Below are 27,872 nucleotides of genomic sequence, written 5' to 3'. Positions count from 1 at the left end.
CCAGTCCTAGTGTTCTATGATTATATGAAAATGGTGGGGTCAGGAAACAAAACCAAAAATCCCAGAGAACATTTTCGTTTTTCATTAAAAAAAATTGACAAAAGCAAATCAGGTTTCTTTTTTGTTTTTCATGTAAAATTAATGTTTCAACCCTTATCCCCATGTAATGAAGATGCTATCACTTTTTAAAAGATATCACAATACATTAGTAGTGTACTATGAAGTGTTAACATAAATAGTTAAATGAAAACCACATGCATCAAAGTACTACCAATGTGCATTTTTAAAGCCAACAGTCTTGGTTGTATTTTCCTTTTGATCACCCACATGAGACAAGATACTGCTCCCTGTATTCACAATAAGCAATACCTGCTTTCATGTCTAGCCTCACTGAAATCATTGGCACCACTTGTAGGCTGTGTCTACATTGGTCCCTATTCGGTAAGCTCTTTTCCGGAGGATCTCTTATTCCTACTATTATTATCTACAAGCCGGAAAAAAGCGGCAGCCATGTTAATGCAAATGCCGCAGGGGATATTTAAATCCCCCGCGGATTTGCCTATTCCAAAGCGCTACATTTGCATCCCTATTACGGAATACGGGCCAATGTAGACACAGCCGTAGAGTCTGGAGCGACCCAAAGAGCAAAGGGAGCAGAGTCTGGCCCTTAGCTCTTATCTTGCTCAGTCTGGTAATTCACTCTGGGTATTTGTAGAATTTGACCTCTGATGTGTACCGTTACAAAGGGACATAAGGTAGTATAGATAGCAGCACAGAGGAGAGAAGAGTTTCTTCCAGGACTCTAGTTCCTCTCATCCCTGCATGTATCTGGGAAGTGGCAAAGAATGGTGAAATGTTAGTACCTTACTTTCTCTACCTTACTTTGAGTGTGCTAGCTAACCTTGGAAGCACAGGGACGCTAATGTGATTCTAAGACACTATCTGCTTCCTGGTTTGATCTTTAGGCAACATGACTATACTGGGCTTGTAGCAAAGCACAAATTTGGCTCTCAGGAGTGTATATTAGAAAGGTTATGTTAAAAATCAAATCAACATAGCAATACTATCAGTTCTTCACATGTTATTTATCCATACATTTCCTTAGCTCATGCTGTTAAAAGAACTATTTCTCTGACTGATTGCATTAGCTCAGTGGTCCCCAGCCTTTTGGGGCTGCCGGGCGCCCGGAGGCGGGGGCCGCTCAGGCACCATGTGCCCGGGATGGGGGCCACAAGACTAGCTTGGGCTGGCCCTGGTCACTAGGCAGGTGCACATAAAAGCACCAGGGGACCATTGCATTAGCTTATACAGTGTGCATATGTGTGTGGGGGGGCACTTTTGATTTAGTTGCACTTTAAAAGCAATGTCTCTAAGATAATTGCTGGTTCTAATGATAAGACTTGTAAAAAAATGAGTATGTGAGCAATTCCATAGAGCTAAACATGCATTAGCCCTAAGTGGCTTCTAGTCATATTTAAAACTCTCAAACCAACTTCTAACTCACAAAGACAGTTTTGTGTGTTAAAGCAACACCACACTAGCAATGTGTATTTAAAGTTTAACCTACAATCTGAATGTCTTAGGCAGACATTAAACCCTGTTCCATCTTTTAAAATAATCACTTGCTATAGAATTAAAATATAATTACTTCACACAATCAAATTTGGATGTGATGTGTATTCTTGCAATTTTTTAAGATAAACTGAAGGCATTGTAGAGTTTCACAACTGGGAAAGAAAATTCCATTATAAATACTTGAACCTTGAGTTATTAATCACCAGCACATCCAGAACATCTTGGAAAACCAGTGGTTGCATAAATGCCATAGCTTAAAAAATTGCAGAAGCTAATCCTGCCAGAATTCAAGTATGACTCCAGTTTTTATGAATGTGCTGTTATAGTTCCAAAAATACAGATATGTATTGTTATGAAATATTCCTTTGACAACAATTACATTCTATTCCAGAACTGGCAAATAGCATGGGAGAGTAGAACTTTTACACTGCTACCATTTATACATTCCCTGCCAGCAAGATGAAGGATCCAGTCTGTGAAAAGGTTACCTTTCAAAATGGAGTAATTGATCTTCTTCTTTGCTACATATGTCATTGCCAGGGTAAGATGCAGTGGTTTGTGGGTTTACTGCAGTGGAGTAGGATAATGTATGAGATAGTCAGGGTTCCATAACGCAAGATATTTGGGATCAAATCCTCTGTTGGGGTATATGGACATAGCTCCATTGATACCTATGGAATTTTGCCCCCTAGCCCCGAGCATTTAGCTTTTGTATTTTAAAATTGATCTTTCAATTAAGTTTAATGGAATTACAAACTTATAGAGACTTGCAATATTCATGGTTCATTTTTGCAGATATGGATGCAGTTGTAAATTTTGTATCTAGAACGTTGCAAATTATCAATCTGCTTTATATCCATGGCTATTCACGTGTGTATGGATATTCACAGATCATTTTTCTAGGGGAAAACAGAGATGTGGATTTGAATTTGATATCCATTCAGGGCTCTCCCAATAAGCATGAATGTCACACACATTTGGAATGTCCTTACAAAATGTTCAGCATAAACATTGCCTTTCCTTCCATCCAGGTCAAAGACCAAAATCTACACTTTGCAGTCCTCTCTCCCCATATTGTAGTTTCCTACTAAGGATGAGTGTGTGTGTGTGTGTGTGTGTGTGTGTGTACACTATATAGCCATTTTTCTTCTGTCTTGGAAATTCTACCAAAGCCAGACACAGACAGATAAATCTGACACATCTAAATTATCTATTTAATAGCAGCACTTCTGAAGTAATTACTTAAATGGATTTTAAGCCTAAATGTCTATATAACATTCACCCGATATTTGTCTGATCTTGTCTTTGTGTGTCATCTAATAAGTTCTTTCAAGGTCAATTTATCTTTATTTTAGTTAAGATTTGTGCTTTACTGATGTTGACTGTAAATGGCTTTCTGTGAAAAGCTGTTATCTTTCTAGTGGATAGTAACTTTTATCCGTTTAGATCATCCTCAAATTTAGAGTTCTGTGAAAGACCCAATTGTGTCAAAGATTTCATACTGATGTGTCTCTTAATCTATTAACACCTCAATGGATTTTTTTCTATTATATATTTAAGTTCTGCATATTTTTGGATGGGTTGGAACCCATATTTCTGTTGACGAATTAGGTGAAAACAGCATTGGGAGTTTAAGTAATTGGCTCAAATTCTGCCTGTCACTACTTTTGACTACCTTATTTACTTCTATAGGACTATGTAGGTAATACTCATAGAATTTTTCTCAGGCTATGTCTACACTACAGAGTTTTTCCAAAAATGTTTTACTTATGTCCAGACTGCCATTGCATTCTTTTGAAAAAAAATTAAAAGGACAGAGGGTTTTTTCCAACATTAGTAAACCTCTTTCTACGAAGAAGCCTTTTTCCGAAAGAGCTTTTTCAGAAAAAGGCATGTGTGGATGCAGAAGAGGGAGCTCTTTCAAAAGAAGAGGAAAGAGGAAAAAGTATGGGTGCTCTGGTGGCCACTCTGTCCATAGTAATCACAGCTTACAAGTGAGACAGCATCCACACTGAGTGGACGCTATCTTTCAAAAACAGCAGATTGCTTTTTCAATACGCTTTGGCAGTGTGGACGCTCTCTTTCATAAGACGTTTTTTTCTGAAGATCTCTTCTGGAAAAGATTCTTCTGAAAGAAGCCTGAAGTCTAGACATAGCCCCTGTGACATCTACTACACTGTAAACTTATGATCAGTCTTTTCCTTATATTATCCAGCCAACTTTAATCAGCCAACAAACCAATGTATCATTTCTATGATTGTGTTATAGGACACCTTCTTAGACAACAGAATATTTGCAATTAATCAAATCCTAATCAGAATTCATTTACCAGTGAATCTCTCTCTCTCTCTTCTCCTAAACTTTTATTCAAAACCAATGACACAAAGTCATGCTGCTTAAGTTCTAAGGAAAAAAAACCCCATCATTTCATGTCTTCATTTTGAAGATTTACTTTAGATCCATAAGATATGCTATGTAAACTTTGGGTAATATTTTCAAAAGTACCTAAGTCCCATCTGTAAAAGAAAGGTGGACATCATTGACATGCAATGAGATATTAACTCTTGAGTGCCTGTGCCTGTGGTTTCCAATCTTTTCTCTGCCACATCACACCTTGCTACCTTAGGATTTTTAGGCACAACAGAGGAGCTACAAAAATGTGGATAGTGGGGGTGCTGAGAGCCATTGAACCAAATGCTAAATCTTGTATATTATGGAAACCACCTAAAGTCAGCATCCCCAGCACCCCTAGACACACCTAGACACACACCTCTCCAACTGAACTCATGAATATTCATATGCCAATCCAGAACGAGGCTACTAGGTTAACATCAAAACAACTTCAGCAGCTAATAATGGATCACAATCTGTCTCTTCTGCCAGAATTAACACTTTTAACAATGGTAACCAACATTAAAGTTTACATCAAAGCTAAATGTAAGAACTGTGAACAAACAGACTCAGTGGAGAAAGTGGCGTGTGCTTGAGAATAATATATTGATGTGACAAGCAATTATAGAATCATAGAATACTAGAACTGGAAGGAACCTTGAGAGATCATCAGGTCCAGTCCCCGGCCCTCACGGCAGGACCAAGAGTATCTAGATCATCCCCGATAGATGTCTATACAACCTGGTCTTAAATATCTCTAGAGATGGAGATTCCACAACCTTCCTAGGCAACTTATTCCAGTGTTTAACCACCCGACAAGCAGGGAGTTTTTCCTAATGTCAACTTAAATCTCCATTGCTGCAGTTTAAGCCCATTGCTTCTTGTCCTATCCTCAGAGTCCGAGAACAATTTTTCTCCATCCTCCTTATAACACCCTTTTAGATATATGAAAACCGCTATCATGTCCCCTCTCAGTCTTCTCTTTTCTAAACTAAGCAAGCCCAGTTCTTTCAGTCTTCCCTCATAGGTCATGTTTTCTAGACCTTTAATCATTTTGGTTGCTTTTCCCCGGACCTTCTTCAATTTCTCCACATCTTTCTTGAAACGTGGAGTCCAAAATTGGACACAGTACTCCAGTTGAGACCTGAACAGTGCAGAGTAGAGCGGAAGAATGACTTCTCATGTCTTGCTCACAACATACCTGTTAATGCCTCCCAGAATGAAGTTTGCCTTTTTTGCAACAGTGTCACACTGTTGACACACATTTAGCCTGTGGTCCACTATGACCTCTAGATCCCTTTCTGCAGTACACTTTCCTAGACGATCACGTCCCATTCTGTATGTGTGAAACTGATTGTTCCTTCCTAAGTGGAGTAATTTACTTTTCTCCCTATTAAATTTCATCTAATTTACCTCAGACCATTTCTCTAGTTTGTCCAGATCATTTTGAATTTTGACCCTATTCTCCAAAACACTTACAACCCAGCTTGGTATCATCTGCAAACTTAAGAATCATACTTTCTATGCTATCATCTAAGTCATTAATTAATAATTAATCTTTTCCTCTCATTCCCAAAATAGTCTTCCCACGTGTGTGTAGCTTTGTCTCCTGTTTTAAAATGCAATATAATTAATTAAATACCACTGAGAGAATTGTCAACCTCAAGAGATCAAAAAACCAAATCAGTCATACCCCAACAAATTGAGAGGTTGTCTGTGATTAGTACTAGAGCCCTGCATATCTGTGGATATCCACTTCATATATAGGTAATGAAGAGAAGTCCTTCCAATATTTAGGAATGACTTTTAATCAAAGTGTTATTACAATATCAATACATTTATGTTTATTAGATTCTATGTTTAAGCATATTGATTTGTTTACTGAAGCTTATGGAGGTGACTGGAGACCTGCCAACAATTAGATAACAGCTCAGATAACATTATAACCATCTGCCCTCTCTGGTCTTGTGTTTGATTGCAGTTATTGGCTGATCTCATCGGTCTTATGGCCTAAAGTAAATATTGTAACCCAAGAAGGAAACATAGAAGATAAAATAAAAAGGGGAGAAAAATAGGACAACTAAGATCAGAAAGAAGTGATCAAAATGTGAATAATGAAAGGCTGGTTATAAACTTGTGGATTTTTTGTTTTGTTTTCTTTTGTTAATTAAGCAGGTCGAAAGGATTTACAGCCTCATGGCCAATTTTAGACCAGGCGTGAGTGATTCCAGATCTGCTGACATTCAATGAAGTAGACTCCGTTTCACCAGGATTACATGTTTTTCTGCTGTCTTAGTCGTCAAGTGGAATCAAAGCAGTCTTCTTCTTAGGGCACCTGATCCTGAGCTGCAGCCCCAGCCTGGGCGTTTACACTGCACTTTCACAGCCCCACAGCTCAATCACCCCAAACCAGAGTCAGTGGACATGGGCCAGCCACAGGTGTTTTGCTGCAGTGTAACTATACCTTAGAGCAGTTGTTTTCAATTTTTTTCTGTTATGATTTTTCCCGATTGGGTCACATATTTGCCTGCAACCCACTGATTGTGTCTTTTTAGAGTTTTCATAAATATTGCACTGTATCCCTGTTCCTCAGCAGCCATTGAGGAGCTCCCTGCTTGTGGAGCTGCCTAGCATTTGCTAGGGAACACCCCCCTGTGGGAGCATCCTAGTGACTGTCAGGGAACTACCCTGCCCAAGCTCCCCAGAAGCTTCTGGGGAATTCCACCCTCCGTGGGAGCTTCCAGTGCCTGCTGGGAAACTACCCCACTGCAAGCTATCCAGCAGCTGCTGGGAGCTCTGCAGTGGCTGCCAATCCCATACCCCACATCCTGCGACCCAGTACTGCCGTCACAGCCCGTACTTTGGGAATCACCACCTTAGAGGCTTTTCCTATATTTGATTGTGCCTAGTCAAAGTCAGATTTATTCAAGCCTTCAGGAGGAAGTGTCAGGATCAAGTGTGTCAGCTTGGAAGCTAAACTATGAGCTCACTCCTGCGGTTCACTGTCTCATGTTTTCCAAATACAGATGATCACATTATTCATTACAAATAATCTACTTGATGAAAATAACCTAGAGTTTTATTTGTTAATTCCCAGTGATTAGGTCAGGATTTGTATAAATTTGCTCATTATTCGCAATTGTTTGAAAAATAGTGCCAACAAGTTTAAACATTATTTTTTTGTGCCTACTCACAATGAACATTCACTTTCATGACATACAGTAGGTCACCTAATCAAGGTGTTACTGTGTCTATTGATGGATTAGATTATCTATACCCTATGAACAGGAAATTTTTTTTAACTGTCTGCCAGTTATCCATGAACGTCTGTAATCGTTTAAAACATGTGTGAATAACTCTTGGTTAAGTGATTGAAAAGGGGGCTATGGAAAGTAACAACATGAATCAATAGGTTTTAGCCATAAAAATACCACTCATGACTCCTCAGATTGCTGACAGACTTGCCAGGCCCCTAGGAAAGGCAGGAGAGGGAGAGGGCCAGCGCCATGGTCCCAGAAGGGGTAGGGCCTCAGGCAGAAGGGGCAAGCTGGGGCAGCCAGCCCTCAGCACCACCTGGAGCACTCAACACCCTACTCTCATCCCCCAGCCGGTCATTAGCCCTACCCAGAGTGAGTGGTGCAGCACTCTGACATTTGGCAGTGATTTAAAGATCCCATAGCTCTGGCTGCCACTATTGCTGCAGTAGCGGTGGCAGTAGCCAGGAACCACAGGCCCTTATGAATTGTCTAGTCTTAGGTGAACTGTCCCCTTTGAATCCCATCTGCAGGTCTGTGAATCCTTATTATGCTCTGCTTTCTGCTATTGACTACTATTGACTAACCTTCTGTTTGCACTGACATCCACAAAGCCACTTTTCATGCCGGCTGTTTCTCCTAGGCGCTGACGCATGCTAAATTTATTTCAGCTCAGACTTCCTATTCAGTGTTGTGCTTTCATCATCATACCTTTTCATATGCAGCCCAGCTGTGCAGGTGAAATATCCGGGCATGACACTCCAAATTCTGTGATCTGAATCAGGTTTTTCAAATCATGGCACACTGGAAGTCTGACCCATTGTTCACCAAATCGTGGGGAGTCTGTCTGCTGTCTCCTCTGAACCGTGGATCAGGTCTGAACCACAGAGATTATCTTCACTTCTGTAAATATATTATAGAGCTGCACCTATTTCCTGGTTTTGGAGCAAGACCTAATGATCAGCTCCTGCAGTACTCCTGATGAAAAGGCACTTTATACTTCATATGTTTAATATCAGCACTCCCTGGTATATTTTACAGTGGTTCCTCCGATGGACATTTCTCTTAAGAAACTGGAGTAAAAAAAAGATGTTTATTAATGCTCAGATTAATAAAGAAAAATCAATTTAGGATGCCATCCCCACTAGCTATCAATATTTGGATTCCAAGACGATACATGTCTCAGGAAAAAGCCAGCGCGTATCAGCTACTTACCGATGTTTTTTGCATCAATAGACTTTTTTTTTGACAAACATGACTGAAAGGTTGTTAAGCCATTTGAGTACCTGCAGCTGCAAATGAGAGTCACAGTATGTAATTTGCCATAATGCTAACAGGCACTTCCAGCAACTGATAGTTTTTCAGAGACTGTTTAGGCTTATGTGCAAATAATGAAGGTTACTGTTCTGCAGTATGTATAATTTCAATGAACGTTGATGGTTTCATAACACCATCACATGGTAAGTATTATTGGTCTTGGCAGTTTTAGTTTGTTTTATAAATAAAGATTTCCAAGAGCAACACTCACTGCTCTATACATATTATTTAAATGGAAAATACAATTCAATTAAAATGTACAGGACATTTTTAAAAATATTTCTTTCAATAGCTAAGGAGAAACTGGGACAGATAAGATGATGTCTTGTTGGGTTTCTTTGAGAAGCAAACTGAGCTCCAGCAGCTACTGGTTTAGAAGATTCACTCTGGGATTTGCATAGTCAAGGACAGTCCAAAGGGCACTGATCACTACTTCCCTCTTCCCTCATGAGATTTTGGCTCCTACAGAAGATGTTTGCTATGCAATGCCAGCTACAATGTAAGGAGAAACTGTACGTAAGTGTTAATATAGGCACTCCCAGAGTTACAAACATCTGCCTTATGACTATCCACGTTTACAGGAAATCCTCACCATTTGTGATGGATGTGTTCCTGCATCCACTGCAAATGGTAAAATTCACGAATACTGAGAGCCACAGCTCCTAGCCTTCTCAGGAGGCTCATCACAGCTACCAGGACCCCTGGGGAACTCACCACAGCTCCTGCCCTCCTTCCTCCCGCCCCTCCCCCCAGGCTAGGAAAGGAGACTCCCAGATATGCGGAACCGTGAATGGCAATTCCATGAATCGCAAGGGTCTTCTGTACAAACAAAATCTCCTCTGCAGCCTGAGGCAAGGACATCCTTAGGATTTATGGGGCCCTACACAGTACTATTAAATTGGTGCCCCCATGGAGGGGGGGCGGTAAGAATTATTTTTTTAGAGAAGTGATTTTATAATCTTCAGCATCACACTAATGACATTTTAAAACACATGTTCTATTACTTTGAAATAGCATCTTCTTCTGAAAAAAATTAAAAATCATATTTTCTACTCATGTTTTGACACTTTAAAGTTATAATTTTCCTCTTCCTCCCTGTTCTTCCTTTATTCAGGGTATATTAGATTCACTCCTGTTCATTTTATTCCTATTTATTAGTGATTCTGTATTGAAGACATTTAATTCATCTAATGAAGGAAGCAATATAACCTCCCCATCCTTGCAAAATTTACTTTATTGGCTTTTCAAAGCATACCCAGGTGCTATTTGCTGCATCTAGCGTCACTGTGTGGACGTACTATCCTGAGGTTCAAAAGTATTAGTTTCCAGGTCACTGATCCTCAGGCAGACCAAACAGCCACTTGAGAGTTGCCAGCCATTGGCAAATAAATAGACTCATAAAGAGGTTTTGGTGTTCAGTTCTATCTCTTACTAAAGAGTAATTTATTACAACATAAGCAAACACAAACATGACAACCATTGGTAGAACTGAATCTTGCCTAATATGTGAATGTAAGCATAGTTCCTGTCTACAATAATGTATTATCTGTCTGCTAGCGGAGGCAGCACAGGGATTTCTTTCAAAGTAGTTATTTAAATCCAGCTGCCACATGCTATAATACACTGCCCAATTCATTTAATAAGCACAGGCATACATTTATCAAGTTGTCTTTATGGAAGACACCAATGACTAAATCTAGGAGCAACTTCTCTTTTTGTTGTTCTTTGTGAGTGTTACATGATGAGCTAGGGGACACAAAGTCTCAAATAGGAATTTCTGAGTGCTGCAAGCAGAATATGTAGATTATTAAGAGACTGATTTGGATTTATTTCATTGCATTCTTCTTTAAGAATTTTCTTTTGCAATTCTTGGTATTCATTAACCAGGAACTTCAGTCATTCTTCAGTACATGCAGTTACCTTTTTGCATTTTACATGGTCCCCATGTGATTTTAAGTGAATATTCCGACTAAGTGAACCTGAAGTAGTCAGATGGTAGGGAGAATTGATTACATTCTGAATAGCTAAATGTCTAAAAATTTACCTCTGTTTTTTTATTTGTGAATGAGTTGAAAACCAATTCTAATTTGTATGAGTATAATAGTGTGTGTTAGTGAAAAAACATAGCAAAGCATTTAAATAAATGCCTCAGTTCATTCCTATTCAGCAAATCACTGAAACACATGCAAAACTTTGACCATGTTTGTAAGCACTGTGCTGAATAGGGATGACCTTCTGCACAAAGTCTAAATATCTAATATGAATTTATTTCAGTCTATGAGATGGTAAGTAAATAAGAGACTGGTGAAGCAAAACATTCACAGTTTTACTATTCACAGAGTATAATTTTTCACCTAAGCCTCAAGGCATTGCTGCTTCTCTGACTGAATGCCACAAACTTTTCAATAGAAGAACAAGAATGTCAGGCAAATCATTAATGAAAATTTCAGCATTATATTAACATTTTCACAAATAAATGGGTAGCTGTCTGAATACTTGTAAAGACGAATAACTGGATCCTACAAATAACATGTATATGTATTCAATAATTCAGTAAGTATACTTAGGCAATATCTACACTACAGGCAGTCCCCGGGTTACGTACAAGATAGGGACTGTAGGTTTGTTCTTAAGTTGAATCTGTATGTAAGTCGGAACTGGCGTCCAGATTCAGACACTGCTGAAACTGACCGCCAGTTCTGACTTACATACAGAATCAACTTAAGAACCCCAGGCGTCCCCAAGTCAGCTGCTGCTGAAACTGATCAGCGCTGATTCCAGGAAGCCTGGGGCAGAGCAACTCTGCCTGGGGCTTCCTGTAGTCAGCACTGGTCAGTTTCAGCAGAAGCTGACTTGGGGACGCCTGGGGCAGAGTAGCTGGGGTGCTGCTGGGTTGCTCCAGTAGCGCCACTCCTCGGTGCTACTGGACCAACCCAGCAGCACCCCATCTGCTCTGCCCCAGGCGTCCTGATTCAGCCGCTGCTGAAACTGACCAGTAGCGGCTGAATCAGGACCTGGGGCAGAGCAGCTGGGGTGCTGCCGGGTTGGTCCAGTAGTGCCCAGAGCGGCGCTGCAGGACCAATCGGCAGCGCCCCAGCTGCTCTGCCCCAGAGTCCAAAACAAAAGCCTGGTCTGCTGGGGGGAGGGGAGCACACTAGCTGCGCCCCCCCCCCCAGCAGACCAGAGACACGGGGAGCAGAGCCGCAGCGGCAGCAGGGTGCCGCGACTCTGAGGCTTTGCTCTGGCAAAGCTTCAGAGGCGCGGGATCCCGCCGCGGCTGCGGCTTCAGTCCGGGTGCCTGTAGTCTGCTGGGGATGGTCCCCAGCAGACCACAGGCACCCGGACTGAAGCCGCAGCCGCGGGGGGGGGGGGGAGGGGTCCCGCGCTTCTGAGGCTTTGCCAGAGCAAAGCCTCAGAGGCGCGGGGAACCGCCGCTGCTGCCGCTTCAGTCTGGGTGCCTGTGGTCTGCTGGGGACGGTCCCTAGCAGACCACAGGCACCCAGACTGAAGCGGCAGCAGCGGCGGTTCCCCGCGCCTCTGAGGCTTTGCTCTGGCAAAGCCTCAGAAGCGCGGGAACCCGCCCGGTGCCCCTGGTCTGCTGGAGACAGTCTCCAGCAGACCAGGGGCACCGGAGCAGCTTACGAACGGGGCTTTCTCGCCCCGACCTCCGGGGCGAGAAAGCCCCGTTCGTAAGTGCGGATCCGACATAAGTCGGATCCGCGTAAGTCGGGGACTGCCTGTACTAGGTTTACATCAGCACAGCTATACCAATGCAGCTGCAGCACTGTAAGATTGCTTCTGTAGCTGCTCCATGATGATGGGAGAGAGCTCTCCCATCAATATAATTAAACCCTCCTAATGATTGTCGGTAACTGTCTCAACTCTCCAGCTGACATAGCACTGTGCACACTACCATTTGTGCCTGTGAGACTTATGTCAAACTGGGGGTGCTTTTTGCATCCCTGAGCAGTATAAATTTTGCTGATGTAAAGGGTGAAGACTTAGATTTACTCAAAAATGCAAATGAACAAGAATGAAAATGAACAAGCAAGTGAGGGAAAGTGACAGACATATTCTGGATATTTTACATGTATAAAGGGAAGCTGAAGCAAATGAAGATCTAGATAGTGCTTGGTCCTGCCGTGAGGGCAGGGGTCTGGACTCAAGGACCTCTTGAGGTTCCTTCCTATTTTAGTGTTCTATGATTCTATGAAGAATGAAAAAGAAGATAAAAATTATTGAAGGTATTATAACACACACACACACACACACACGCACGCACACACACACACACACACACAAAGGTGGAGAGGATATCATAATATATATGGCCTAATACACAAGCCATGCTCTGAAGAATGGACTCTTTGATATACACATACAACAAACACCATAGATAGTGTTAAGTACAGCAGTGAGGAAGCTCTTTCTATAGTTACAGAATTTACACATTTATGAATACTAAACATTTCTGTTCCCCCTCTGGCACACTAAATAGTTTTGGATACAAATTTGGACCAAAGACTTTAAAATGATGTATTTTGGTATAGGCTAGAAAAAGGCTGGCTATAAGATTTTGCATTTGATTTTCTCTTTTCACATTCCAACAAATGTATGTGTATAGTCGTAAAAGTTATAGTAATTTGAAATATCTGAATGCTAAGCTTTGACCAGGATTTTTGGAGATGCTCTATATTATCTTCAGTCTGTACACAGCATACACTATTTCACACATCTGGCTTGAATCCACCAGGCTCACTCCTATAACCACAATCACTCAGCCAGAGGGGCTAACATTCTAGCATCAACACAGCTGACAGCCCTGGGCCCCTTTGAAGCACTGGGTTTATTTGCTGCCACTCCTCTCCCCCCCCCCCCATTGGCAGACCTGTCATTGAGCAGTGTTGAATTTTCACATCCCTTAGTGACATAACTATACTAATATAGGTCTGTCATATAGACCTGGCCTGAGAAATAAAATGGAAGATATAAGACAGTGTAAATTTGAACTCCATATCCAAAAGCATGCAACAGAGCAGGGAGATATTAATTCCTCCCTAGGCAACTGTTTAACTGCTCCTGGAATACATTTTTCAGACTGCCACCACCAAAAATTGTGAACATTTCAGGAAAGTGCAACAAAACTGCTTAGGAACAGAGGGCAGAGGGAAAGGACTGATTTTCTAAGCAAGATTTTAAGAGTGAAATATGTATATCTTGGCTATGGAGCAAATAAGTGTCCGGTTTTCCATGGCCTTGTCATCTTATGCAGTCATTTACGTGTGTGTGTGTGTGTGTGTGTGTGTGTGTATTTTGCTCCTCTGGGAAGTAATATACATGACAACACAAAGAGCCAGGAAGAGGACAACCATGCCTGCAGTTGGCAATTAATTTGGAACATATAAATCTCAAGGAAAGAGAAAGTAAAACTAATCCTGGGAAGGATAATCTGAATAAATGTTTTTTTTTCCCTTAGGCTACATTTAGGGCTTGTCTAAACTTGTGTACACTTTTTTTCACCAATATAACTGAATTGGTAGAAAAAATGATTTAGTTAAATCAGTGCAGCTCTCTATTATGGATTCAGTTAAGGTAACATAAAAGTTCTTATATGGGTAAGGTCTGTGTCAGTAGACAGTATATCAGTCTGGTGCCACAAAATTTACTTTAAAATCATAGGAGAAGAAATGGCAAGAGTTTTGTCCACTTCCTAGACTAAAGCATCACTGGAAAGTTCTTTTAAAAATTAGGCTTTTTTGAAGATGGATTTGTGCAAAAAAATGAGATCACTGAACCTATTCCTGTCTTTTGACTAAAGGCATTAAAAAGCAGCTAAAAATGTGCATCTGGACAGATAATTTGCATCGAAAGCATCAGTCTAATGGAATTTAAAATAATATATGCATGTACAGAGCATGCCAATGGGCAGAATGTTGCATATTCATGCTAAAAGTGGCATTTGTAATTGAACTAGTGAGAAGCTTAAAATAAACAGTACTGTGGGTAACATTTAAAATAGACACAAAGAAAAGGAAGACAAATCAAACAATTCACCATATTCAGCTGTAAGCATAAGCCCTTTAAATACTGCAGGTAGACATTTTACACAATAGGGTGAGATTTTCTGTTAAGATGGTATGTAATTTTGGGGCCTTATTTTTGTAAAATAATAAAGTGGTAGCAAATTCACCCTTCTCTAAGTCCCTAGCTAAAATATTTTCATCACGGAATATTTTCAGAAAACAATATAGAATGGCATTTTTTTAAAGTATGAGAACCCATTTGCTATAGTTTTGACCTACTTACCCTATTCTTTCTAAATGCAACAATAGTTATGTGACAGTAAAGATGGATATTGCACAGGTCTTTTACCTGCAATGCATGACATAGCAGCAATTCATGCTTTCTGTGTTACATCTGTTTGGATACATACAAAATAAATTTGTTTTAAATGCATTAATGTCTATTGTTTTTTATAAGCTTGTCATTTCAATGATATGAAAAAGGAAAATTGAAAATGACTGTTCAGTCTGCCGTCTCATTAAGTGCTATAAAACCAAATTTGCTGGAGAAGAACTTTAGCAGAAATTATAAGACCATGAGAATGTATAGGATTATGTGCTTTCTAACATTTGGATAGGGTAAATATCCACTATCAGTAGAAAAGTGCTATCAGGACAAAATTTATTCTGCAGAATAGTAATATGTGAAGATATGTATCTACTGTCTCAGGAATCAGAGAAAATACTGTAGGGCTATGTCTAGACTGCAGGCTTCTTTCGAAAGAGGCTCTTTCGAAAGCATCTTTCGAAAGATCGCGTCTAGACTGCAGGCGGATCTTTCGAAAGAGAAATCCGCTTTTTCGAAAGAGAGCACCCAGCGAGTCTGGATGCTCTCTTTCGAAGACGGCCTCTTTACATTGAAGAACGCCTTCTTTCGAAAGAGGAACTTTCGAAAGAAGGCGTTCTTCCTCGTGAAACGAGGTTTACCGCCATCGAAAGAAAAGCCGCGTTCTTTCGAAATAATTTCGAAAGAACGCGGCTTGAGTCTGGACGCAGGGGAAGTTTTTTCGGGAAAAGGCTACTTTTCCCGAAAAAACCCCTGAGTCTGGACACGGCCTAGGAGTTAAAAATATGTACCTGAAGAACAGAAAGAATGGGCAACCGACATGAATCAGATGCAATATTTCCCCTGGAACTGCAACTGCTTCTGTCTTCCAGTAACAAAATGAGCGTGCTAGGAAAGTTTTCTACTAAGCAAGTGAACTCAAATTAGAGAGTTCTCTGGTGACCAGGAAGTCACAGAGACATAGCACTAAAGGAATGCTTTAAGTCAGGGATCTTGAAAGGTATTAAGACTCCTAACTTCTGGACGGTTTTCTGGAGGACAGGAAAAACATGAGACAACATTCTGAAGTTTACACCTCCAACAACCAGAATAGTGTAATGTTTCTTAGGATTTGTTTAAATACTAGAAATCGAGGTGCTTTTTGGACATTAATTGCTTCTTTTTTTCTCATTGTGTTCCAACAATTACAACACCAGGTTACAGAGGGAGACTCCAGAACTTGTATTTATGCTTAAATTCCACATGTTGCAAATGGACCTTAATAAAGATGCTAATTACCTTACACATTATAGCTGCTCCCCGAGTTACGAACAAGTTATAGACCAACACTTGGTCCGTAACTCGAAGTATTCGTATCTCGGATCCCATAGAGTTACATGGCGACCGTGCTGTTCGTAAGCGCGGATTGCCATTTGTATCTCGAATCCGCATGTATGACCGCTTTGGTCGTAAGTGTGGATGGTTGTAAGTGGAGGTGGTCGTAACTCGGGGAGCGGCTGCACAAAGACAGCCTTTTGATATTCATAGTAACTCCAGATTAGCCACTTGTTGACTTACAATAAGCTATTTCCTCCTTTCTTGTCTCTTCCTTGCCCCTGGCCCCCACCTTCTGTTCTAGCAGCTGATTTGTTAGTTTATAATCTATTTACTTTCTTCATTGTAGTCCTTTGTTATATATGGTCATGCCAAATCACTTTCAGAATATGATCTGAAGAAGTGGGTCTGCTCTATGAAAGCTCATCATGTAATAAACTATCTTGTTAGTCTTTAAAGTGCCACATTTTTTTTCCTTTTGTGTTCCACCAGTCTTCAGTGTGTGCTGGAACTCAGGGAATCAACACAAGATATCACAGGGCAGAAGAAACACAAAGGAGTCACCGGTAGCATTGCACTATTATGACAACATCAATAGAATCATAGAATGCAGATGTTCACTAATCCATCTCCCTGCCAGTGCAGCATTGTTCTCTTAAATATGTTTTCTGGCATCTTGTCCAGTCTAACTTTAATTATGCAGCATGGCTTCCATCTGTCCCTGCATGCTGGAGCAAAAACACCTGAGCTAGAGCCAAACTGGAAAAGGCAATTATTGTGTTGATTCCCCTCCTATTGTGTCATTGGCTTGATCTATGCCTTAGTGCCACTGGGGAGTGTGGGACAGAGCCTGTGAGGTACAGGTGGGGAAAGGAGATAACCAGATTTCTGTGCACAGATCTGGCTATTTCAGTGTCAATATCTAGAACATAAAATATTGTCTGTCCCAGGACAGTGGGTGCCCTTGACAATACTTTTCAGCTAAGCCAAAAGTAGCACCTGCAAAAGGTACTGTCTGGCATACTCTCTCTCTTTGAATGGCCCACAGTCAGCTATTCGTTAGGGTTGCCCTGCCCACATGAAGTTGTGAGCTTTTTTGTACTAACAAAAAGATTTGTGAAAATCATCGGTTTTCATAAGAATTTTGACATTTTCTGTCCACCTAGTGTTATAGACTTGGAATAGAGAAGCCAAGTCCAGACTTTTGAACTCCCATCTCCCACTTTGACAGTCATTGAAAACTTTATCAACTGTACTAGACAGAGGATTAAATCTCATAGGTAGAGGTCGATGTAAAAGATGATGGCACTGAAACAGCTCTACAGCTCACTCTTCTTCTGATTGCACTTCTTCTAGCTGCTGCCAAGAGAGTAGCATATCTGCTCTTCCCTCAGCCTATTTTTAGAGTTCTCCCCAAATAGGAGTAATTACAGTGTATGTGTCTGCTGTTGCTCCAGACCTGGGATATGAATGAAGGCACTAAAAACAGCTAATTATTTGTGTACTCTGTAGCTGCTTGGGAGCTTGCACAGAACTGAGGCCATGCAGTTACCTGTCTGCAGACTCAGGAAAAATATCAATCCATCATGTCAAACTTGAAATGTTACCTTTGCAAACACCAAGACAGGAAACCATGAAAAAAAACCCAAAGGGCTGTTGTAGCTGTCCAAATCAAAAGAAAATGTATAGTGTATTATTCAGTACCTCTTGTCCACCGAGACAGTCTAAATATAGCCCATTTTAATTCTCCTCATAGAAATTTGGATTCCCATGTTTGGAGTGAATTTGCACAAGAAAAAATGTCCAGCTTCTTTCACATATTTACTGTAGGCTCCAATTTCTCTTAACTACTGAATAGTGTCTGAACGAAGTCTCCCATTGGATATGGAAACATATTTCATTTGGTTTCCAGTAGAAAAATAAATGATATTTCTCACTGCAGAAGGATGTGCTATATTAAGGTTGAAGGAATTACCTTGTCTCATGGACAGCATATTTAATTTTAGAGGATTTATCCCTGAATATAGGCAAGACTTGGATGATAACATTCATGTGGGGGAATTTTCCTTCCCATTTCTTCTCTCCTTCAGATATATTAAAACTAATTAATGTTTAATAAGGTGAACTGCATTTCTCTTCATTCATCCTCACTTTCAGTCTATAAGAAGTCACTGTGGTTGAAACTGATCATTGTGTATAGCATTGACTTCTCCATAGTTTGTCAATGCCTGTTTATATTCTTAAGTGTTATTTAATATTTACGGTATAATATCATAGTTCTCAGAAGTCTTACCTGGCCCCATTGTACTGGATGCTATCTATACAGATAAATGGAAACATAATCCTTACTCCAGAGTCTAAGAAATGCACCACAAATAATGTTTTAACCAGGTTTTCCAATCTGGTTTAGCTCATTTCTCATTGCTCCATAATTTACATAGCCTCCAGGTATTATGAGTTACATTATAATATCTTTCCTTGCTCACAGAAGCATCTGGGCTGTTGGAGAATAGCACCTCTCCTTGCTGTGGCAGCTCTGGCACTGGGCCACCCTGTCTGTGACAGGGTTCAGGGCTGGAGACCAAGATCAGTGCCAGGGCCAGGCCACCATGGTAAGAGCCAGGCCAGGGTGAGGCAGCCGTGGCCGTGGCTTGGGGCTGGGCTGCCACCACCATAGCAAGATCGGGTCCGGCTACCCACCTTAGCTGGTCGCTGCAGGATCGGGGCTGGGCCACTTCAGCTGCTGCATGATTAAGTTTAGGGCTGTGACAAGATCAGGGCAGGGTCAGGTAGGGCTGCCTAACCACAGTGGGACCCATAGCTGGGGCCAGATGGCTGCAACCATCTTAACCATTTTAACTTGTTCTTTCTGAATTTTAGATTTAGACTCTGATCTGACCTTACATCGTTTTCACTGTCATTCACTATGTTAAATTTCAAATTGCTACTAATCTTTTCGGTGAAAACTGAAATAAGAATGTCATTCAATACTTCGGTCATTTTCATATTTTCTACTCCCCCCCCCCCCCCTCATTGATCCACCCTGTGGGTAGGGACTGGACTTGCTGATCTCTCAAGGTTCCTTCCAGTTCTAGTGTTCTATGATTTTATGACTGAGTAAAAAGTTTACCCTGTACTTGGTGTTCTACTTGCTTTTAATGCATTTATATACTGTTTTCTTGTTATCTATATTATGGCCCATTATAGAGCAATCAGTGAGTGTCTTTTTGGATGTGAGAAGAGAGCATAGTATAGTAATAGCCATGCTAGACCAGAGCAATAGCTGATCTAGACCTGTATCTTGTCTTTCAGGAGTGGCCAGAACCTGAAGTTACAGTGGGAATGGACACAGACCGAGGCACTTAGGGTGCATCTAGACTGCAGGGTTTTTTGTTTTTTGTTTTGTTTTTTTTAACAGACTTTTTCCGAAAAAAACTTCACTTACATCCACACTGCTATTGCATTCTTTCAAAAAAAATTAAAAGAACAGGGTTTTTTCTGACATTTGGTAAACCTCTTTCTATGAGGAAGAACACCTTTTCCGAAAGAGCTCTTTCGGAAGAAGGCCTGTGTGGACATGGAAGAGGGATTCTTTTTTTTTTGAAAGAAGAGGAAAAAGTACAGGTGTCCTTGTGGCCACTTCATCCGTAGTAATCACATCTTAAATGCGAGATAGCATCCACACTGAATGGATACGATCTTTCAAAAAAGCAGATAACTTTTTGATGCTCTTTGGCAGTGTGGACGCTCTCTTTTGGAAGAAGTTTTTTCGGAAGATCTCTTCCATAAAAGCTCCTTCCAAAAGAAGCCTGCAGTCTAGACATACCCTAATTCACTGACCTTCCTCTGTCATGCAGTCCCATCTTCTGTAAGTCTGAGGTTTGGAGACATTCAGAGCAAAAGATTGCATCCCTGATCATCTTGGCTGATTGCCACTGATGGGCCTATCCTCTACAATTAGAAGATAGAAAACAAAGATTACACTGAACTTGTGTGCTTTGAGTGGAGATATGATCATGCTTTTGTCAATAATCAAAAATATTAATAAATGAAGGATGAGAGATGCTCTGCTTAAGGACAACAGGAATCTTCTCATGGATAGGGTAACAAGCATTTGGCTAACCTTTTCTTTTTTAATTCTGTGCCTCACTTCCAAGAACTGTGGAAGCTAAATCAAGACTTTTGGTTTGACTGACTTCATTTAGGACAGGGATGTTCAGACTGCCCCTGCATCAGCTGGATGTTCATCACTAGAAGGCACTTGCTGATAACTCTGCCAGAGAAAGATAGGTTTATATTTTAGTCTGATTGGTCTTTATGGGAGCCCTACTAGTCAGATGAATTATAGGATGGTCATGTCTGGCCTTGACCCTTTCCTAGCTATTGATGTCTGCTTTTGGGAAAGCCAACCCATGTCCTCCAGCAGGATAAGGAATTGTGGACACTTTGCACTTGCCAGCTGTAGGGATTCTTAGCTTGGCCTCTTGCAGTTGAAATCTGAAAGCAAACAAAGCTCTTCTCTTAACTACTTTTAATCATGGAGCAATATAAGGCACAGTCTTAAGCACCATAGGACAGCTTTTCAAAGGAATTTAGGTGAATGACTAAATGGAATATGGCACCTAATCTGAGGAAGCACTTCTGAAAATCTCACTAGGCATCTACCTGCATTTTTAAGCACCCAAACATTTCTGAAACTGTGGTCCCAGAATCTAGCACATTGAAAAGTGGCATAGCTCCATAGATCACAATGGTGTTACAACAATTTAGAATAGTTGAGCATCTGGCCCTCATACTTTAAAAGTGATTTGTTTGAAGGTAGGTGAAATACATTTTCTGTAAGACCTTGCTTACTAGAATAAAGGATACAGGTTTTTCTTCCCCTGTAGGGATACTGTGTAGTTCAAGTACAGTTCAGCAGAAAATACTAACAATGAGCTCTTGAAAAGGTCAATTTTACAGCTTTTTTTCCCTGTTTTTGGTAATTTCTTGTAGACTGTTCAAAAGTTTTGTAAACCTACATATTCTACTGACCTACATTTTGCCAATGATAATTTAGCAAATTTCCTTATGCATGTACCCTTCCAATTTACCACATGAAACAAATCACCTGTTTCCTACAATAAAGCACAGGGATTAAACAGATTACAAAGCTCATTTGTAACAGTCAAACCCCAGACTTATGGTAAAAAAGAGCATTTCCACAACAGAAGAATCTGTGCAGTTATAACTATGGTGTAGATTTTTAAAGCAAGGATTAAGACGTGATTTGAAATTTGGACTGAAGAGAAATATTACACACATGAAAATTCAAGTTCATAATAACAATCAATTAGAGGGACAAAAGAAAACAAAAATTACTCCAAAGAGCCTCAGCTAGAATAAAGTGGCTCCATTGAAGTTAAAGGAGCTACAGGAATTTACATCAGCTGATGATCCAATGGCTAGGCCATTTATACATAAAATAAGTTTTAGGAAGAGATGTAGAATGAAAATATGGATTATTCTGTATGACAATTTTGCAATACAGTGGTGAAATTAACACTGACAGCTCCCTCCATTTTCATTGTCTGCTAGTAAATATATGGAATATCATGACAGACAGGAGCTGTCAATAAATTACTTTTCCCATTAGAAAAAAATAGTATGAGGCTTTTAAAGGAAGACACATCTATGTTACTTTGATGTTCATCTAAGGCCTTGTCTTCATAAGAGATTTTTTTTAGAGTAAGCTAAATTGTAAATGTAAACTGGTATATCCCCTCCCCCCGCTTATAGATACTCAGACTCCAGAACAAGCATGCCTTTTTATTTTGGCTTAGGAGATATTGCTTGGGAAGGAGCATAAACTAAAATGAAAAACTAAGCCACTTCTACTAGAATAAGATTATCCACCCAGGATGGAGGGGGGGAGGGGAGGGGGTAGATAGTGGGGTGTTTAGTATTTGATACCTGTATAATTCTAGTAATATAGCTGGTAATACATTATCAAGTGAGCCAAAGCCCAAGCTAGACTCTGGTTCTCTCTAATTCAGCATGGGCATGTCATCTGTTTCCCATGTTCAAGGACAAAGGGCATGCAAATCAAACTCAATCACATTGACTCTTGGGGAGTGTGTGGAGAAGTGGAGATCAAGGAGGCTTATGAAAGACTTGATTTGGGGACAGGACATTGGGGAAACCTCAATGTCCCAGAGGAGATGACTGATTGTCCAAAAGAGCTTGTCTTTATATATCGTGCACACATACAACCTCACCCCCATGTTAAAAGAACATTATTAAGTTGCCTGTGTAACTTTAATTCAGCTCCCTTATATATATGCATTATGATACAGTGTTTAATTACATGCTCATATTCCAGGCCCCTTTGCACACGTGCATGCACACAAACACACGCGTGAGCACACACACACATACACACATATACCCTGCATCATTCTGTGCACTGCATGGTCTGTGCTTCATTGATGATTAACTATTCAACTTTCTTTTTCTCATTTTTTCTTGTTGGACTTGATGCAGGCTGTATCAGAGATGAGGGAGTCTTCCTCTGAACAGCAGGGAGTGGCTATCAGGCTGACCAGAGAGAGTTCAAAGAGGGGGGATGATTTCTAGAGAGAGAATTTATTTTTCCTTTCATGTGTAACTAAGCATGGGGTAACCTGCCTCATTGACCTGTACAAAATATTCAGACAAGGTATGTTTGCAAACTTTTCCTTTTGTTTTCACAATTTTTCTCTCTTTTTAATAAATCTGATTTTTCAGAAGACTGTTGGTGTGGTGGCTGCTTGCACTCTGACTGCCCCATAAGCTCTTTCGTCCTCTAAAGTGGGATGATGAAGCATAAAGATTTTGAAGCCAAATCCCAGCACTCAGGGTGTCAGCTGGATGAGACATAAGCGAAGGCATTCTCACTTCTGAAGTTCTGTGGCAGGGAACCACAGAGACGGTAACCTAAATTCAAGGATGAGATATGAGCTGGCAAGTCTGCGGGTGATAGGAATACCTTATAAGGAATAGAATCGTAGTAATAGGAAACCTCAGAGCAATGCCAGCTCTTAACTTTTTTATTGAGAGGAAAGGAGTTTTGTGTGTAGACACTAAAAATGGTGATTTATCAAGGTTCTATTGTATAAGACAAAATAGGTGACTGCTATTTTTGCAATTCTCCCCAACCCTTTCCTTTTTTTGACCAACCTTTTTTTTTTTTTTTTTTTTTTTTTTTTTTAAAGATCAACCACTTGTGTGTATGTCTATTATAGGAGTGAAGGTGGACAGACATTTGAAAAGTCTAGAAGTGGGGATGGTGCTGGGGAGAGTAGAAGTGCAATAGAGATGACAGTGCACTTAAAATATATAATGAAACAGTAGCTCAGTCTTAATGCTTTGGCTGCTTCAGAATGACTGTATCTTTCTACTTATTCTTTCTCCTGTTGATCTGAATCTTCGGTTGAAATGAAAGGCAACGACATTTTGTATTTCAGCATGATTTTTTCTCACTGATTATTTTGATTGCTTTTTCTAAACACCCTGAAGAATAGATGTGTGCAAGCTGAAAGCAGCGTTTATCTGGCATGGCATGGCATGGCATTGCATTGGAAATGGTTACTGATTGTGTACTATTTGCTCATTTAGAGATTAGAGTAATTCCCAAAGTAATTGGTAAAACATTTGATAAATTGAAGCCAATGGTACCTGCAGTCAAATGGACTGGCTGAACAAATGATATAGACTGTTAAAACTACAGCTGGTACAAAATGCAGCAGAGACAGCCATATTGTCTTACCTTGCTTGGTTAAATTTTAGAAATACTGGTGCTACCTCATGCAGGAATTGTTATGATGTGGATCACTTAGAACAAAGTTGCTACTTACTTCAAATGTATTGTAGCCTAAAATACTTCTAAATAAACCAGACAGGATCAAATTATTACAAACATCAAAGCTGTTAGCACAGGTGACCCTGTGAGGATGAAGTATCACAAGGATGGCTGCTTACTTGTAACAAGAGTAGGTTCACAATGGAAGTCTCGCCATAATACTATCTCAGGGTTTGTCTATATAGCAAAGTTATCTCAGAATAATGGCCGTTATTCCGAAATAACTATGTGAGCTTTTACACAGCTATTCCGTTATTTTAAAATAAGTTCAGAATAACGGACAGTTTATTCTGACTTCTGTAAACTTCATTCTATGAGGAATAATGCCTAATCTGAAATAGCTATTTCAAAATAAGGCATGTGTAGACACTCTACTTCTGCTATTTCAAAATAGCCCCACTTCAGAGCCATTCTAAGTTATTCCTTCTGGGGCTTTAAATCGAGATAGCATGTCTACATTAGGGAAGCCTGTCTCTGACTAATTTTGAGGTGTTTCTGCAGTGTAGATGTGCTATTTCGAAATAAGCTATTTTGAAATAACTATTCTGGAATCACTTATTCTGAAATAACTGTGCAGTGTAGAGGTACCCTCAGAAACATAGATATGAAAGGTGTAGCATTGCTATTAGAGGGAATACAAAACTAGTGTAAGGGTGTGTGAACTCCACACAGGCTGTGAAAGAGTTAATGCAAGTCTGGGAGCCTAGTTGAGCTAGCTGGAAAAGCCAGATTTGATTTGAGATGAAGCCAACTGGAGATGATTATCTTTCCCTTTCTATATCAGAAAGCTTTACCTTTCTGTATCACAGCTCTTACATAATATCAAGGTATGTGATGATATGTAAGAGATGTGATACAGAGAGGGGAAAGCATTCTAAAGCACCCACACATCTTTAGGTAACAGAAAATTACATTATTTAGTAAAAATATTATTGATATTAAAAACTGGTTATTAAAATTGTGTACATTACCTGAAAAAGACAGGGCAGAGAAAGAGAATATTAACCAATAAGTTTTGAGTTGGAGAGGGTAGTTGTGTTCGTCGGTAACTTTAAAAACAATGAGCAATCCGGTGGTACTTTAGAGACTAATATATTATACCATGAGCTTTTGTGGGTAAAAGCCACTTCATCAAATGAGTTGGAGTGGAAATTATAGAATCCAGAGTAAATATAACAGCAAAAGCAGTTACCTGTCAATTAATGATGCTAATTGAGACAGGCTGGATGTGGCCTATTCATAGCTTTTGATGAATAAATGCAAATAAGAAAGGCAGGGGAAATTGCCTTTGTATTGTATTAACCAGTTAATATCTTTAGTCAAGCCCAAGTTGATAGTGTCAAATTTGTAAATTAATTCCAGGTCAGCAGTCTCCTTCAGTAATTGGATGATAAAATATCTTTATAGAAGAATGGCTACTTTTAAATCCATTTTTGAATGTCCAAGGAGATTAAAATGTTCCCCTACAGGTTTATGTGTGCTCCCATTCCTGATGTCTGGTTTGTGTCCATTGATCCTTTGATGCAGAGTCTGTCCAGTTTGGCCAATATACATGGCAGAGGGGCACTTGATGGCATAGATCACATTAGAGGATGGGCAGTTGTATGAGCCCTTCATGTTCTGGCTCATGTGGTTAGATCCTGTGATGGTGTCACCTGTATAGATATGTGATCAGAGTTGTCAGTGGAACTGGTTGCAGGGGTAGGTTCCTGGGTGATTTTAATTTGTAGTTTGGTGTGCAGCTGCCGGTAAGTATTTGCTTATGGCTGTGGGGGAGGGCTATCTGTAGGCAAGGACTGGCCTTTCTTCCAAGGCCTGTGAGCATGAGGGATCATTTTCTAGGATAGGTTGTACATTGTCAATGATTTGCTGAAGGGGTTTAAGCTGGGGACTGTAGGTGATGATCAGTGGTTGTTATTTTCCTTGTTAGGCCTGTCTTGAAGCAGTTGACTTCTGGGTCACTGTCTGGCTCTGTCAATCTGTTTCCTCACCTCCTCAGTTTGGCATTTAAGTTTTAAGAATGCTTGATAAAGACCTTGTAGATGTTCGTCTCTGTCTGTAGAATTGGAGCAAGTCTGGTTGTATCTTAGGGGTTGGTTGTAGCGACAACAGATCATGTGATGTGTCCTTGATGGAAACTAGTTTGAAACATTTTGATTTCAAAGGAGATCCTTGCCTTACCCAAGAATAAATGAAATTCCTGAGGAAGGGATTTAGTTGGGATGACAACCTGTGCATGTGCTGTTGTTAAGTGAGGTGGCAATCACACACGTTTGTGAGGCATTCCTGCCTGACCTGCAGAGTGAAAAGAGCAACACACTAGCTAGTATCCAAAGAGAAGACATCTGTCATTCAGGAAAGTTTAAAAATTGCTGTATGTTAAGCTGGGGAAACTCACATCTGAACAAGGAAAAGGAGACATAGGACTGAACAGATGCCAAGATCTAACGCCCAAGGATTTTAGGGAAAACTTGGATTTAGTTCTTGATTTAACAGTTTGGACATATCTCTAATTTCAAGAAAAAACAGCAAGCATATGTCTGTCAGAAGGAAAGAGTGGACTGCTTAATCTGGAATCAAGGAATATGGGAACTTAAGTAGATCTTTATCAGCTGTATAGAATACGTTGTGTAAAGCTTCAGGCAGAAAAATGCTGTATTGAGCAGTTGGGGTGCATCTAGACTGGCAAGATTTTGCGCAAAAGCACGTGCTTTTGCGCAAAAACTTGACAGCTGTCTACATTGGCCGCTTGAATTTGCGCAAGAGCACTGACTTTGTAATGTACAAAATCAGTGCTTCTTGTGCAAATACTTTCACGCTCCCGCTCGGGAAAAAGCCCTCTTGTGCAAGAATACTTGATCAAGAGGGCCAGTGTAGACAGGGAAGAATTGTTTTGCGCAAAAAAGCCCCGATGGCTAAAATGGTGATCGGGGCTTTCTTGTGCAAAATTGCGTCTAGACTGGCCACAGATGCTTTTGCGGAAATACTTTTAACGGAAAAACTTTTCTGTTAAAAGTATTTCTGCAAAATCATGCCAGTCTAGACATAGCCTTGGCGTTGCTGGTCTTTCTTAACTGTGGTATTTTGCAAAGTGGGATGGCACTTGAGAATTTTTGTTGGTTTGTGCTGAAAGCTATTTCTGGTACCAATGCCTTTTACTACTATTAAGTAGTAGTATTCTGACACAGCCCACAATATGAAGGCACTGCCCACGCATAGAAAGACACAATTTGGGCTCGTCTACACTGGCCCCTTTTCCGGAAGGGGCATGTAAATTTCACTTTGAAGTAGGAATAAGAGCCTCCGGAAAAGGGCGCTTTTTCCGGAGGATCGGGGCCAGTGTAGACGCTCTTTTCCGGCTTTTTTAAAAGCCGGAAAAAAGCGGCGGACATTTTTATTTAAATGCCGCGGGGGATATTTAAATCCCCCGCGGATTTCCCTACTACGATAGGTGAAATTTACATGCCCCTTCCGGAAAAGGGGCCAGTGTAGACGTAGCCTTTCTGCATGAAAAATCTGCAATGAAAGAGCTTCCTTCCCACCCCATTTCACAATCGACAAACAATTGTTCTAAGAGCTATATTAAACAGCAATGTTCACTGGTCTATGGAATCAGTGGAGATGCATCTTTGAGAGATCAGACTAGGGCTCTAGGTATCTGTTTTCATTCCATTGGTGGATAAGTGTGGTTTGGACAGCAAGGATTTCAAACTCTAGCTCATCCCTAATAAATATACTGCAGTATATCCAGTGTTTGCTCCCTTTCAACTGTACAGCCTTGTATAACAGCCATT

The sequence above is a fragment of the Pelodiscus sinensis genome, chromosome 3 (genome assembly GCF_052426305.1).
Source record: "Pelodiscus sinensis isolate ZL-2025 chromosome 3, ASM5242630v1, whole genome shotgun sequence".
NCBI lineage: Eukaryota > Metazoa > Chordata > Testudines > Trionychidae > Pelodiscus > Pelodiscus sinensis.
The sequence above is the reverse complement of the archived record's forward strand: the minus strand, read 5'-3'. Positions refer to the sequence as shown.